Genomic DNA, 16,171 nt, shown 5'->3' on the forward strand with positions numbered 1-16,171 from the left:
CATGAGTAAAGGAGGCCCCAGACCTGGAAGGAGGCCCCAGACTGGTATGAGGCCTCATGACATTGGCATGGGCAAAGGCTGATCATGGGATGAGGTGGGCTAACTTGAATGGTGGAATTACTCAAATCTAACTCTTGACCATTTCTCATTTCAACCATGACCACATGGCCATACCATGAATGGGGGTTAAGATCTTTGAATGGGTTAAAGCCTATTCATTCCAAAGAAGTGAATATGAGAGTTACCCCAAGAGTGGGGAGGTTAGGTAAGGGGTTTATTCACATAGTGGAGGAGGGACAAACCATGATTCTCCATAGTGGATAATTGATTCTCCCCTGTGGGGAGGGTGGTTTGGGCCATATAAACCCAACCCTCCTGCATAGGGGCAATGTGACCTCCTCACTCACAATTTGTTTTACAAAGTTCACTCTGAGTTGCTAAGATGGCCTAGCTGGCTCCTGAAGGGACAGAAGAACACCCATCTCAGTTGGAGGTGCTATCTGGAGGGGCGGGCGAAGAACCCGGAGTAGGGGCATCAATACCAAAGACAGCACAAGGTGGACCAACCCACAATCGTGGCGTCGGTTGCTACTTCAAGCTCTTCAAATTTGCTAAAGCGATCTTCATCTCTCAATTGTATTGCGATTTCATCTTTGTATGTTTGAAGAATTTGTAATACAATTACCCCCAACAATTTGCTTTTTCACTTGTCATTTTGTTTAGTATAGTGATCTCCTATCTAATAATGCTAGTGGTATCTTGTATCAAATTTAATATCTAGAATCTGCATAATTTTGTTTTTTGAATATTTCAAAGACTAGGAAATGTTACATTAGAAGCAGTAGAAACATTTCCTAATTCTTGAAATATTCCAAATGTGTTATAAAAGGGAGAAACAGAATGTTCCAAACTGCCCAAACCAGTTCCGAATCCCTTTCCATGCGTGTTCTAAGAGGAGGAGAAAAGAAAACTTAAGCTTCCATGCAAGCTGTTAAAATAAGTCCAGAATCCCGTTCCAAGCTTGCCATGTAAAAGCGAAAAAGAAAACCAAATACAGAACCTTAAACTTGTATTTATTCTAGCTAACCTCCTTTATGTTCTCTTCTTAGATCTCTCACAGAACTGCTCTCCCAACACTGAAGGCTCTCTTCCCAGCCAACTCCAACGAACAAGTGCCCACGGTCGTCGCGTTACATTTTCTTTCCATCGGACTTGGGTTCTCTTGTTTCTTCAAGGTAATAATGATCGTCTCTTTGATTGCTACAATGCTGTATTGCTTGGTTAAAATGACTCACCTATCAAGAATTCGTAAGATGCATGAAACATAAGTTCTAGACATTTTAAACCATTCACCGTTTCCTATTTCTGGAAATGCTTGTCCTATGGTGTGCAGTTGTACATATAAACTGAGCCATTGATGGAAATAGAGCCATGAAAGTAAGAGTTGGCCCTTGGTTGTGGCCTTTGCCATGGTATGGAAGCTATCTTTCACCTTGGTCTCCGGGGCCAGGAACCCTACTTCTTTCATGCACTGCCAGTCTGTTTGCCTTAAATTCCCTCTCTCGTCCCCCTTGATAGAGGAGTGTCCTACCCGGGTAGGGATCAACGATCTGAGTTCGTCCTTCTAATCATCCACAGATTACGTATCCAATGCAACAGTAGCTGCTAGTTGGGGTCAATATGGATCCACGGAAAATAGTCAGGCCAAAAGACTTAACACACATGTTAACCCAAAAGGAAAAAGAGAGCGGGGAAGATCAAACCCAACACCTTACTATCTCTACATAAGAGGCTGCCACAACTATGCTAGAAGCATGTCTACAGTCATTTCCTCTTCTTTTTTTTTGGTCCTTTTATTAATGCAAAAGTAGAATAAAATGGGGGAGGGAGAGATTGCAGTTACACAATACGTTAACAAGAACTCAAAGTAGAATCCTCAATCAGACTCCACACCCAGCTACTGATGTGATAATCCTCACATTCAATCCCACCGAAAGCGAGGCCTACCACCAGAATCCCTTTCTAATTCTTGTTGAATCTGGATGGCCTACCTATCTATAGGAAGCGACAACAGCTCCTTCACTTCAGAGGATGCCAAGAAGTCTGCAACTCATTAACCTCAAGCACACAATGCGTAACCTTCCATTCAATACCCTGCACATAGGACCGAAGGCTTCTCCAACATTGCATGATATACTGATGCGGATCAATTATACTTATGGATCCGACTAAGCCTCCTCTCGTATCCGGGACGATGAGTCCTGCAAGAAAGGTTAGATGCGGGCCAGCTTGTGTGCCGGGCAGCCGCCTCCGATGGCAAAGTCAGATAATGAACAGAGTGAGGTCTCGTGCAAAAGCTACACCAGATTATACTCAGAGTGTATTGGATTGCTTACCAAGGAGATGCGTCCCCTATCTTATAATGATTAACTTACCTTATGTGTTTTTGGTAAGTCCGCCCGACAAGAGCCATCGTATCTCCTAGGATTATGCCTTTCTGTTATTAGTTTCAGCACGATAGCCGGTGGAGTTGACTTTCTCAACAGGGAGAGACTGCCTTATTTGTTGAGCGTGATGTGCGCTTTGGCCAACACAATCGGTCATGTCCCGATTGTCTATAGAGCCCCACTCGGGCATAGCCCGTTGATATAGGAAGAGGGTCCAGATGAGATGACCCGGCTGGATTTCTTCATTAGTCCGGGTTACACCCGGTCATCCGGGTTATACCTGGCTGGGCCGGGTTATACCCGCTTAGGTATAAGCTTCCCGTATCACATACCATGGTAACACCCCTTTCTGTACAAGGCAAACCACCATCTCTGAGTCACATACAACCCACAGCTTACACACACCCATACGCTTAGCATGGAATAGACCAGTGATGAAGCCCTTGAATCCTGCTCTGAGTTCGTTTTAACCCCAAGAAAACACCAGAACGAACGCCAAGTTAACATTTGCATCAAGAAAGACACGCCCCCACCTGCATTGCCTGGATTTCCAAGGGAACTGCCGTCGATGTTCTCCCATTTCACTTCAATATACATACTTTCATAGTTTCACTTCTGAGTTCGACATGTCAATCTCATAGCTTTGTGCTTGATTGACTATGTTTTATTATTTTTGAATAGGAAATGAGTTGGTCGGCGAGTGATAAATTTTTTGTGAACTCAAAGTTAGAAGTCTTCACAGTAGATCTTTCTTCGGAATCATTAGAATTGACTCAAAGCAAAGATGTTATCTACAATGGGCCAAAGAGTGATGATTTCAAGAGGTTCTTGCGTTCTAAGAACCTTCGAGTGAATCGTCAAGGAAAAGCTATCGTACGTGTTGAAAAACGCGACGATGACGGTGGATTGCTTGAAGGTCAATATGAGGCCTTCATTCTAGAAAGGGTGTTTCCATTGGATTCCTATGGTTTTCAGAATGTGCCATTGCCAAAGCCACGAGCAGTGCATGAATTGCAGTGCCTCTTGGACAATACTAATGCTGAAATGGCAAAACACAATAATGAACTTCATGAATTGCAAAGCCTCCTGGACAATTCCAAAGTTGAATTAGAGAACAAGAATGATGCACTTGATGAATTGCAGAACCTCCTAGACAACACCAATGCTGAATTGACAAAGAAGAATGATTCACTTGGAGAATTGCAAGGCCTCTTGGACAATACCAAGACTGAGTTGGCAAACAAGGTTGATGCACTGTTTGAATTAAAGAAACAAAGGATTGATCAAGAGTGGAATCCAGAACAATTCCGATTGACTCTTGTTGCAATTACGAACTCGATGAAGAGAGTCTTTGCTCACTTCGGTCTAGAACCACCAGCAAGTGGAGATCCAGAATCTGTGCTGAAGTTTCTCGAGAAGTTAATGGCCTCATCCTCCGCCAGGAATTTGAGATGTTAAATGATCAGAACCTTCACAAAGAATTCGATACCGCTTTCTTAGTAGCTTCAAATGGGATATTGGCCTCAATTGCAACTATATTTGAAAAGCGAACAGGTTTAAGAATTGGCATTGAAACAACGGTGAGTAGCAGCACCACAAGAACTCGAGCCCATCTCATTGAGAATCTATTGGCATTAAGAAGCTTCATGGTGGATTCCCACTTCTTCATTGATGGAAGTGTTATGGTCAGGGATTTTCGTCTAATAAATGAAGATGAACTCCCAGCTATCTTCCGGGATTCTGCGACAGATGTGGCTGAGCTCAAGCAGAAAGATAAGGGTGCAAAATCAATTGACAATATTGATGGAAAATCCATCTTTTATGGGTATTTCAACATTCCAAAAGTGGGCATGTTCAAGGGTATTTTGACGAGAATTCATGTGACCCTGCCAGATGAGATCATGGTGAAACTTCGTGTTGGAGGACAACAAAACCTTATTAGTGATAAAAGGTTTTGGTTTGTCAATGCCAATGGAGCAGGTATATTTCAAACGGAGGAGGAGGAGCGCATAAATTTGGAAGATATCAAATTCAAACCTTCTCGGATCTTAGGTGTCTCAACCAACTTCTTTGAGTTTCTCCTTAGGATGAACAGAACCTATGTCAACAGACATGGAACCTATCTCAAGTTCGATTTTGGTGCTGTGGCGATTGATGAAGAAGTCCCAAGATCAACTCCAATGGGTATGGTTCAATACCGTGATAAGGATTTTGATTTCAATAATCCTTTTAAGTTGGTGCAGTTTGATACCAATTCTCCTGAACAAGAGATCACACGACGACAATATTTTATGCGATCGTTAGGAAGCAGGTCTTCGGATCAGAAAGATGGCTCTTGGATTGTGAATGAGGCTCTGGATAATGCAGACAAGACTAACCGCTGCTGCTTCTACAACGATAATTATCGTTTTATTGGAACAATTAAGAAAGTCTCTGGTACTTTTCGTAACAATGCTTTGGTCAGTGTCTTCTTCGAGCAATCTCAACATGGAGCGAATTGTTATGTTGATGCTCTTGCAACATCCTTCTTTGTTTTAAACGATAAAAAAGAAAGCACTTGGATCAATGATTCAAAGAGGGCTCCGGCATTTATTTGATTTGGTGTAATAAAAGTCTACATCCAAAATTATCTTCATCAACCCTATCTTCTTATAAGGAATTCTAAATTGTAATATGTAACAAGGGCATTTTGGTCTTTCTACAGGTTTTAGGATAGACTATGTCTTATGTTTTTTAGTTGAGGGGCAAGTGGGTAGTTTCATTCCATTCTATTTCATTGTATGTAATAGGGGTTTGGGGTTTACGGTTTCAGATGGATTAAATCACTCTCTCTCCTCTCTTTCTCTCATTCTCGGTTCTCTGGTGTTCTTGTTCATCCGGTGCGCAAGAAGCTTCAATTGGATGTTGTTCCTTTGATCTTTGGCTGTGCAATTGACTCTTGTGAAGGTGGATAAACAGCTACTGCTGTTGGAGCGTGAAGGTACCTCTGTGTTGCTTTCGGTTGTGCGCTCGAAGGAGGATTGAAGCTAGGTTTCATCTGTGGTTTCAGGTGTGGTTGTTCCTAGTCTTGGTTATTATCTTTCTTGTCCTTTGTATAGAGTTTTGTCACTGATCTTAGGGCTGTAATCCTTATCTGTTATTCGATGATTACATGAGCTTGGTGAGTGCTCAACTCATCCTTGGACGTAGGTCTCTGACCAAACCAAGTAAAACCCTGTGTCTTGCACTGATTTCTTTCTTCTCTTCCTTTCTTTGTTAATCCGCTGCATATTAGGTTAGATTTCCTTAACATAAGCTATGTAAACCTTCTTGTAGTGAGTCGTACGTTATGTAAAAAGTCTGTACTGCAACTATTTTTATAAATAAAGTAAATGACTTACGTTGTGTAAATCATCCATTCAACTAGGGGTGCAAGGTTGGCCCTAGCGGCCCTGACCCGCCCTAAGCCCGCCCTAAGCCCGAATAGGGCTTGGGCTAAAGATTTTGGCCCTAAGGGCGGGTTAGGGCCAAAATATTCCGGCCCTGAACTAGGGCCAAGGGTGGGCTTGGGATTACTCTCTAGCCCGCCTAGCCCATCCCAGTCCGTCCCTGATTCTAGCCCTGATTTTGACCCTGATCTTGGCCCGATTTTGGCCCTGATTCTGGCCCTGATTTTAGCCCTAATTTTGGCCCTGATTCTGGCCCTGATTTTGACCCTGATCTTGGCCCTGATCCTGGTCCTGATATTGGCCCTAATCTTGGCTTTGATTTAGGCCCATGATTTTGACTCTGATTTGAGTCTGGACCCTCCACCCATATGGAGAGGAATTAATTATAATCCACATGGGTGAATATTTGACACATGTCAAATTTTAAAAACATGATCATGTTTTGTAAAAAATTAATAAAAATAAATTATATATTCATTACCAATGTAGTAAGCATCAGCCTAATGCTGGCCCGATCCTGACCCTAATTTTGGCTCTAGTCTCAATGTTAATTTGACCCTGATCATGCATTAGATTTTTACCATAATCTTCACATTAACATTGATATAACTATAAGTCTCGTCTTTGACCTTCAGTCATTTTGATCATATTAAACTATGAGTTCACTTTTTATATTATTTTTAAGATAATTTTTATTTTTCGAACTAAGTCATTTTTAGTTCCAAAAAATCATTGATTTTTTTTTTTTGGGACTAAGGCGAGATAATATATTATAAATAATAAAAGCTAGTATATAGAGAATTAATATCTAACAAATCTAGACCCCAACTTCTCAGCATGAATATTGATATCTTTCTTTTGCCTCCAATGTGATATTTCAGAAGAAGGGGGAACAAAATATTAAAGATAGATAGCTATGTTTGTAACTAAAATATAATTTTCTTTAACTACGAAAAAAATACCAATATTAAATTATGGTTGATTTACTTGTTAACAAAGTTTTGAATTTTTTTTTTTTTTTTTTTTTTTTGAATACAGATATCAATGGAAGGGGTTTTCAATTTCTATCACCAAAGTAATGGGAGAGGTTTTCAATTTCCATCATCAAAGCAATGAGAGACTTTCAGAGATCAATATAGAATTATGAAGTATGAATTTATTTATGTTTAAAGCAATATTTTTTTTTTTTTTTTCGTCCAAAAGTAAGCTTATATAAAGCTCTCCAGCTGAAAATCCCTGGAGGCAAAAAAAGAGTTTTTTAACATGAAATACGGGGGGCAATTCCACCAAATTCTAGAGATATTAAAATGTCTAGCCCCACGAGCAATGAAATCTGCATAAGTGTTGTTGGACCTACTAATAAAAGTAAAAAACACAGACTCAAAAGACATCCTAAGCTTCAAAATCTCCTCAACAAGACAACAACATGTTGAATCAATATGTTGATTATTTCATTATTTTTATGAACTTGAATCATTTATATTTCTATGAATTTTATTTTTAGTTTACTTATGATACTTTTATTTTTATTATTATTATATTTTTTTTTATGAATTTACATTTGGTATTTTAGGTCCAAGATTAAGGCTTGGGCCAAAATGTTAACATTGAGATTCCATTGATGGAGTCACAGAAATATCATGGTATTTGGGTTGGCTTCTTCATCGAATGCCCTGCAATCAAGAAAGAATTTTCTATATTGGAGTTCTGAGAGAACTTGGTAAAGCACAAAGTAATTGTGAAGTTGTGAATCCCATTCCAAACGCCTAACTCAGAAGTGAAGCAAACAAAATGTTCCAAACTGTTCGAACCAGTTCACATCCAGTTCCAAGCTTGTTATCGAGGTTTAACACCGATTCCAACGCTTAATTGCCTCTCACTTCTTTCGGTTTCTTCATCTCTTCTGACATCTCTCCACAGAACTACTCTCCTGGCGCTCTCTCTCTCCGAGTTACCTACTGCTTCTCTCTCTTGCTGTCTCTGCTCAATTAGCTCGTTTATTTGAGGTAATAATTAATGATTGTAATATGAACTCTGTTTATGTGCTATTCATTTGCTTTTTCACTTGTCATTTTGTTTAGTATAGTGATCTCCTATCTAAGGTATGTTAGAATAATGAAAATACAAAGAGTAATTATTTTGTCTGTTTGTTTAGTATAGTAAGTTTCTACTTTTAAGTATGAAAACTTCCCTTTCATTTTCTTAAAACAGTTCTGCAACCAAATGGGCGATAATGGTTTCTGGTTCCCAACTTCCAACTACTCTTTTTAACGGTTTATGATGTGTTTGTCAAGCCTAACAAAAGAATAAAGCTAGTGGTATCTTGTATCAAATTCTACATCTAGAATCTGCATAATTTTGTTTTTTGAATATTTCAGGGACTAGGAAATGTTACATTATAAGCATTAGAAACATTTCCTAATTCTTGAAATATTCCAAATGTGTTATAAAAGGGAGAAACACAATGTTCCAAACTGCCCAAACCAGTTCCGAATCCCTTTCCATGCGTGTTCTAAAGAGGGGGGAGGGGAAGAAACCTGGGTTCTCTTGTTTCTTCAAGGTAATAATGATCGTCTCTTTGATTACTACAATGCTGTAGTTTATGTTCATGCTTGGTTAAATGACTCAACTATCAAGAATTCGTAAGATGCATGAAACATAAGTTCTAAAGACATTATAAACCATTCAACATTTCCTATTTCTGGAAATGCTTGTCCTATGGTGTATATGCAGTTTACATATAAACTAAGCCATTGATGGAGCAACAAAGCCATGAAAGTAAGAGTTCGCCCTTGGTTGTGGCCTTTGCCATGGTGTGGGAGCCATCTTTCACCTTGGTCTCTGGGGGCCAGGAACCCTGCTTCTTTCATGCACTGCCAGTCTGTTTACCTTAAATTCCCTCTCTTGGATGTTTATTCTTCTCTTCTGTTCTTATGGGATTCATAGCTATGTCTGTGTGTGCTTTTTTGTGCTCGTGTTTTGTACTTATGAAATGAAATGATCAGATTACACAATTAAACCCCGTCTAATTATAGCATATACCATTAATCGTCCTGCATATGTTTGTGTTTATGAGTGTTCAAGCCCTCTCTCATCCCCCCTGATAGAGGGGTGTCCTGCCCAGGTGACGATTGAGGATCTAATCATCCACAACACAAGTAACGTACAATTTTGAGACACAATCCCATGCAACAGTAGCTGCTAGTTGGGGTCAATATGGATCCATGGAAATAGTGGGGCCAAAGGACGGAACACACATATTAACCCAAAAGGAAAATGAGGGAATTGTGGGGAATAGACCTGAAACCTTCTTGGACTTACTACCTTTATATAAGAGGCTCCTTTTGTTTTTTGGCCAAATATAAGAGGCTCCACAACTATGCTAGAAGAATATCTACAGCCATTTCCCTTTTTTTATTTTTTTGCTAACAAAGGTCATTTTATTGATGAAAAAGTAGAATAAAATGGGGGGAGGGAGAGATTACAGTTACACGTACTGACATACATTAACAAGAAGTCAAAGTAGAGTCCTCAAGACTCCAGACCCAGCTATTGATATGATAATCCACACAATCCCATCGAAAGCAAGGCCCACCACCAGGATCCCCCTCCGACTCTCGTTGAATCTATATGGACCACCTATCCATAGGGAGCGACAACATGCATCTCCTTCACTGCAAAGGATGACAAGAAGCTTGCGACTCATTATCCTCGAGCACACAATGCGTTACCTTCCATTCAATTCCCTGCACATATGACTGAAGGCTTCTCCAACGTTGCATGATACACCATGGTAACACCCCTTTCTGTACAAGGCAAACCACTATCTCTAAGCCACATTCAACCCGTCAGCTTACACCCACCCATACACTTAGCACAGAATAGACCAGTGATGAAGGCCTTGAATTCTGCTTCTAAGTTCATTTTAACCCCAAGGGAACACCTGAATGAACTCCAGCTTAGCATTCGCATCACGAAGAAACCCCCAGCCCCTGCATTGCCCGGGTTTCCAAGGGAATTGCCGTCGACATTCAGCCATTTCATTTCACTATACATACTTTCTAGTGTTTAAGCATTGTTTTGAGCATCTCAATCCCTAGCTTTGTGGTTGATTGACTATGTTTATTTTTGAATAGGAAATGAGTTGGTCGGCGAGTGATAAATTTTTTGTGAACTCAAAGTTAGAAGTCTTCATGGTAGATCTTTTCTCGGAATCATTAGAATTGACCCAAAGCGAAGATGTTATCTACGATGGGCCAAAGAGTGATGATTTCAAGAGGTTCTTGCGTTCTAAGAACCTTCGAGTGAATCGTCAAGGAAAAGCTATCGTACGTGTTGAAAAACGCGACGATGACGGTGGATTGCTTGAAGGTCAATATGAGACCTTCATTCTAGAAAGGGTGTTTCCATTGGATTCCTATGGTTTCCAGAATGTGCCATTGCCAAAGCCACAAGCGGTGAATGAATTGCAGTGCCTCTTGGACAATACTAATGCTGAAATGGCAAAACAGAATGATGAACTACATGAATTGCAAAGCCTCCTGGACAATTCCAAAGTTGAATTAGGGAAAAAGAATGACGCACTTGATGAATTGCAGAACCGCCTAGACAACACCAATGCTGAATTGACAAAGAAGAATGATTCACTTGGAGAATTGCAAAGCCTCTTGGACAGTACCAAGAGTGAGTTAGCAAAGAAGGTTGATGAACTGTTCGAATTAAAGAAACAAAGGATTGATCAAGAGTGGAATCCAGAACAATTCCGATTGACTCTTGTTGCAATTACGAACTCGATGAAGAGAGTCTTTGTTCACTTAGGTCTAGAACCACCAGCAAGTGGAGATCCCGAATCTGTGCTGAAGTTTCTCGAGAAGTTAAATGACCTCATCCTCCGCCAGGAATTTGAGATGTTAAATGACCAGAACCTTCACAAAGAATTCGATACTACTTTCTTAGTAGCTGCAAATGGGATGTTGGCCTCAATTGCAACTATATTTGAAAAACGAACAGGTTTAAGAATTGGTATTGAAACAACAGTGAGTAGCAGCACCACACGAACTCGAGCCCATCTCATTGAGAATCTATTGGCATTAAGAAGCTTCATGGTGGATTCCCACTTCTTCATCGATGGAAGTGTTATGGTCAGGGATTTTCATCTAATAAATGAAGATGAACTCATAGCTATCTTTCGGGATTCTGCGACAGATGTGGCTGAGCTCAAGCAGAAAGATATGGGAGCAAAATCAATTGAGAATATTGATGCAAAATCCATCTTTTATGGGTATTTCAACATTCCAAAAGTGGGGATGTTCAAGGGTATTTTGACGAGAATTCATGTGACCCTGCCAGACGAGATCATGGTGAAACTTCGTGTTGGAGGACAACAAAACCTTATTAGTGATAAAAGGTTTTGGTTTGTCAATGCCAATGGAGCAGGTATATTTCAAACGGAGGAGGAGGAGCGCATAAATTTGGAAGATATCAAATTCAAACCTTCTCGGATCTTAGGTGTCTCAACCAACTTCTTTGAGTTTCTCCTTAGGATGAACAGAACCTATGTCAACAGACATGGAACCTATCTCAAGTTCGATTTTGGTGCTGTGGCGATTAATGAAGAAGTCCCAAGATCAACTCCAATGGGTATGGTTCAATACCGTGATAAGGATTTTCAATTCTTGGATCCTTTTAAGTCGGTGCAGTTTGATGCAAAATCTCCTGAACAAGAGATTACACGACGAGAATATTTTATGCCATCCTGTTCAACCTTTTCGTCGAATTGGAAAGTCGGCTCTTGGATTGTGAATGAGGCACTGAATAACGCAGACAAGACTAACCACTGCTGCTTCCTCAACAGTTATTATTATTTTATTGGAACGATTAAGAAAGTCTCAGGTACTTTTCGTGACAATGCTTTGGTCAGTGTCTTCTTCGAGCAATCTCAACATGGTGCGAATTGTTATGTTGATGCTCTCGCAACAACTTTCTTTGTTTTAAATGATCAAAAACGATTGACTTGGATCAATCCCTCAAAGAGGGCTCCAGCATTTATCTGATTTGGTGTAATAGAAGTCTAAATCCAAATTTATCTTCATCAACCCTAACTTCTTATAAAGAATTAATTCTAAGTTATGTAAACCTTCTTGTTCGTGCGTTATGTAAAAAGTTTGTACTGCAACTATTTCTACAAATAAAGTAAACGACTTACGTTGGGTAAATCATCCATTCAACCACATTATCACATTTGTCCATATGGTGCTAGAGCCAACAATTTAAACTCTAAATTTATTTTTTTATTCAAAACCTCAAAACTCTATGATTCAGTGCCGGCTTCAGTAGGTTTGGCTACCTTACGGGTTCACAAATCTCTCAAATTTGGTTGCAATCAAATTACGCAGCACCAATTATCTTTGTAGGAAACAACAATCAAAATCAATTTTTATGAGTCCCAATCTATGGGGCATCTCAATATATGACATTCTAATGACACCATCAACAACCATCACCATAGACAACAAAACTATTATCAGTCCTGAATAATTACACCGCGAAAGCAAGATCACTTTTTTAGAGCCTATATAAATGCAACCTTAATTAAATCATTGTCTTAACACATTCTTGGTTTTCAAACTGGCAAGGATGTGTAGGATGCCATTGCTACTCTCTTTCAATAGCAGTCAACTCCTAATATATGTTGGAGAAATGTGAGAGGAACACAGGTTTCTTTGAAAAACGATTGCACAGAGGCCGGTCTATTGAATCTCACCATATGTTTGACACGATTGACCTAACAATTTTGTCCCTGCTTATTTGGTCAAAAGATCCAATCCATTGAGGGAAGAGGATCAATCTCAGACGGATACCATGTGAGATTACAAGAATGAGAATGAAACCTCTCAGCGAGACTTAGATTATTATTAGGTATTTACAAATAAAACAGAATACATAAGATAAAAGACATAAATAAATACAAGGGTATTTATGTAATATCACTAACACTCCCAAACAGATTTTTTTTCTTTTTTTTTTTTTTTTTTTTTTTTTTTCTTTTTTTGGGGGGGGGGGTGTTGAAATTAGAAGTTATTGATGAGTAGCTGAGAATGTAAACATTGAGATTCCATTGATGGAGTCACAGAAATATCGATCATGGCATTTTGGTTGGCTTCTTCATCTATTGCTTTGCAATTAAGAAAGAATTTTCTATGACCCCTTTTATTAATTGAGTTCTGTAAGAACTGGGTAAAGCACAAAGTAATTATGAAGTTGTAAATCCCATTCCAAACGTCTTACACATAAGTGAAGCAAACAAAATGTTCCAAACTGTTCAAACTAGTTCACATCCAGTTCCAAGCTTGTTATCAAGGTAAAACACCGATTCCAACCCTTAATTGCCTCTCACCTCCTTCGGTTTCTTCATCTCTTCTGACATCTCTCCACAGAACTACTCTCCTGGCGCTCTCTCTCTCTCTCTCTCTCTCTCTGGGTTACCTACTGCTGCTCTCTCTTGCTCTCTCCGGTTGATTACCTCGTTTATTTGAGGCAATAATTAATGATTGTAATATGAACTCTGTTATCTGCTATTCATTTGCTTTTTCACTTGTCATTTTGTTTAATATAGTGATCTCCTATCTAAGGTACGTTAGAATTATGAATATACAAAGAGTAATTATTTTGTCAGTTTGTTTAGTATAGTAAGTTTCTGCTTTTAAGTATAAAACTTCCCTTAATTTCATTTCCTTAAACTTTTCTGCAACCAAAGGACCATAATGGTTTCCGTTTCCCAACTTCCAATACATATAAAACTATTCTTTTTAACGGTTTATGATGTGTTTGTCAATTCTAACAAAAGAATAATGCTATTGGTATCTTGTTAATATTTAGAATCTGCATAAATTTCTTTTTAGAACATTTCAAGAATTAGGAAATGTTACATTAGAAGCATAATTAATTTTTGAGCAAATTGTTCAGCACCTCAAAACAGAGGCCTTTAAACCATAACATTTCACTGTCTCTTTGAAAAACAAAGCTCAAATCCTAAACTTGAAATTTCATTAGACATATCAATCCAATACATCACAAAATGCTATTAAATATTGTTTTTCTTTTCTTTTCTTTTTTTTTTTTTTTTTTTTTTTCAAAAGAAATCTCAAAGCCCCCCTTAAATTATGTGAGATTAGATAAATACCTTATGAAAAGAAAAGGAAAATAAAGATATTGGGGTGAAAAGAAAATCGTGAAAAGTTATTGAAGAATGAGTATAATAGAGAAGGATAGATGAGGCCTTTTCATCCCATATATAAAAATATAATGGTAGTCTTCGCAATCATATATCTAACCATTCTAACCGAATTAGAGACACGTGCTTTTCAAGGATAAAATAAATATATATATATATATATATATATATATATATATATATATATATATATATATATATATATATATATATATATATATATATATATATATATATATATATATATATATATATATATATATATATATATATATATATATATATATATATATATATATCATTTAGGAAATTTGTGTGTATTATTGTATTGAAGTAGAGTCCTCAATCAAACTCCACACCCAACTACTGATACGATAATCCTCACGTTTAATTCCACCGAAAGCGACGCCTACCACCAGAATCCCTTTCTAATTCTTGTTGAATCTGGATGGCCCACCTTTCTATAGGAAGCGACAACATCTCCTTCACTGTAAAGGATGCCAAGAAGTCTGCTGCTCATTAACCTCAAGCACACAATGCGTAACCTTCCATTCAATACCCTACACATAGGACCGAAGGCTTCTCCAACATTGCATGACATACCATGGTAACACCCCTTTTTGTACAAGGCAAACCACCATCCGTGTGGATAGGTTTACCATATCCATTGTGTTTTACTAGCTTTGTAGTTGCTACAATCAGTATTCGAAGGGTTTATTGGGCTCGACCCATCCCTTAGATTTTATTTTTCTTCTTATGTTTGGTATTTGTGTCTGTATTTTCTTTCAAGGTTATGAATGAAATGTTGAACTTTTGGCCCAAAAAAAACCCACCATCCGTGAGTCACATTCAACCCACAGCTTACACACACCCATACACTTAGCATAGAATAGACCAATGATGAAGGCCTCGAATTCTACTTATGAATTCGTTTTAATCCCAAGAAAACACCTGAATGAACACGAGCTTAACATTTGCATCAAGAAAGACACGCCCCCACCTGCATTGCCTGGGTTTCCAAGGGAACTGCAGTCGACATTCACCCATTTCCCTTCAATATACCTATTTTTCATAGTTTTTAAGCATTGTTTTGAGCATCTCAATCACATAGCTTTATGGTTGATTAACTATGTTTCATTATTTTTTAATAGGAAATGAGTTGGTCGGCGAGTGATAAATTTTTTGTGAACTCAAAGTTAGAAGTCTTCTTCGCAGCAGATCTTTTTTCAGAATCATTAGAATTGACCCAAAGAGTCACATATTTTTTGGTCGGCTAGGTTTTTTAATTTAAGATTTTAGCAACTTTGGTAGTTATTTTAGTAGAAAATCTAAAAAAAGAATCATATATTACGGGTAAAAAATTTATAAAAATATAAAAAAATAAATCTAAATAAGTAACTTAATCGGATAATTTTATCAGACGGATAATAATCGGTAAGAAAGGGATATACCATATCCACATACTATTAGTAATCAGACGGATTCGGATACCCCTAAACGGATGCGGATGCGGATGCGAATTCGGAAGCGAATTTCGGTTATCCATTACACTTATAATCAGAATACATAAGATAAAAGACATAATTACAAGAGAATACATAAGAAAAAAAACATAAATTCAAGGGTATTTATGTAATATCACTAACACTCCCAAACTTCCTTTTTTTTTTTTTTTGTTGGAAGGGAGGATTGAAATTAGAAATTATTGATGAGTAGCTGAAAATGTAAACATTGAGATTCCATTGACGGAGTCACAGAAATATCATGGTATTTGGGTTGGCTTCTTCATCGAATGCCCTGCAATCAAGAAAGAATTTTCTATATTGGAGTTCTGAGAGAACTGGGTAAAGCACAAAGTAATTGTGAAGTTGTGAATCCCATTCCAAACGCCTAACTCAGAAGTGAAGCAAACAAAATGTTCCAAACTGTTCAAACCAGTTCACATCCAGTTCCAAGCTTGTTATCAAGGTTAAACACCGATTCCAACGCTTAATTGCCTCTCACTTCTTTCGGTTTCTTCATCTCTTCTGACATCTCTCCACAGAACTACTCTCCTGGCGCTC

The sequence above is a fragment of the Hakea prostrata genome, chromosome 5 (assembly GCF_041222555.1).
Source record: "Hakea prostrata isolate BN-2017 chromosome 5, UWA_Hpros_2, whole genome shotgun sequence".
Lineage (NCBI taxonomy): Eukaryota > Viridiplantae > Streptophyta > Magnoliopsida > Proteales > Proteaceae > Hakea > Hakea prostrata.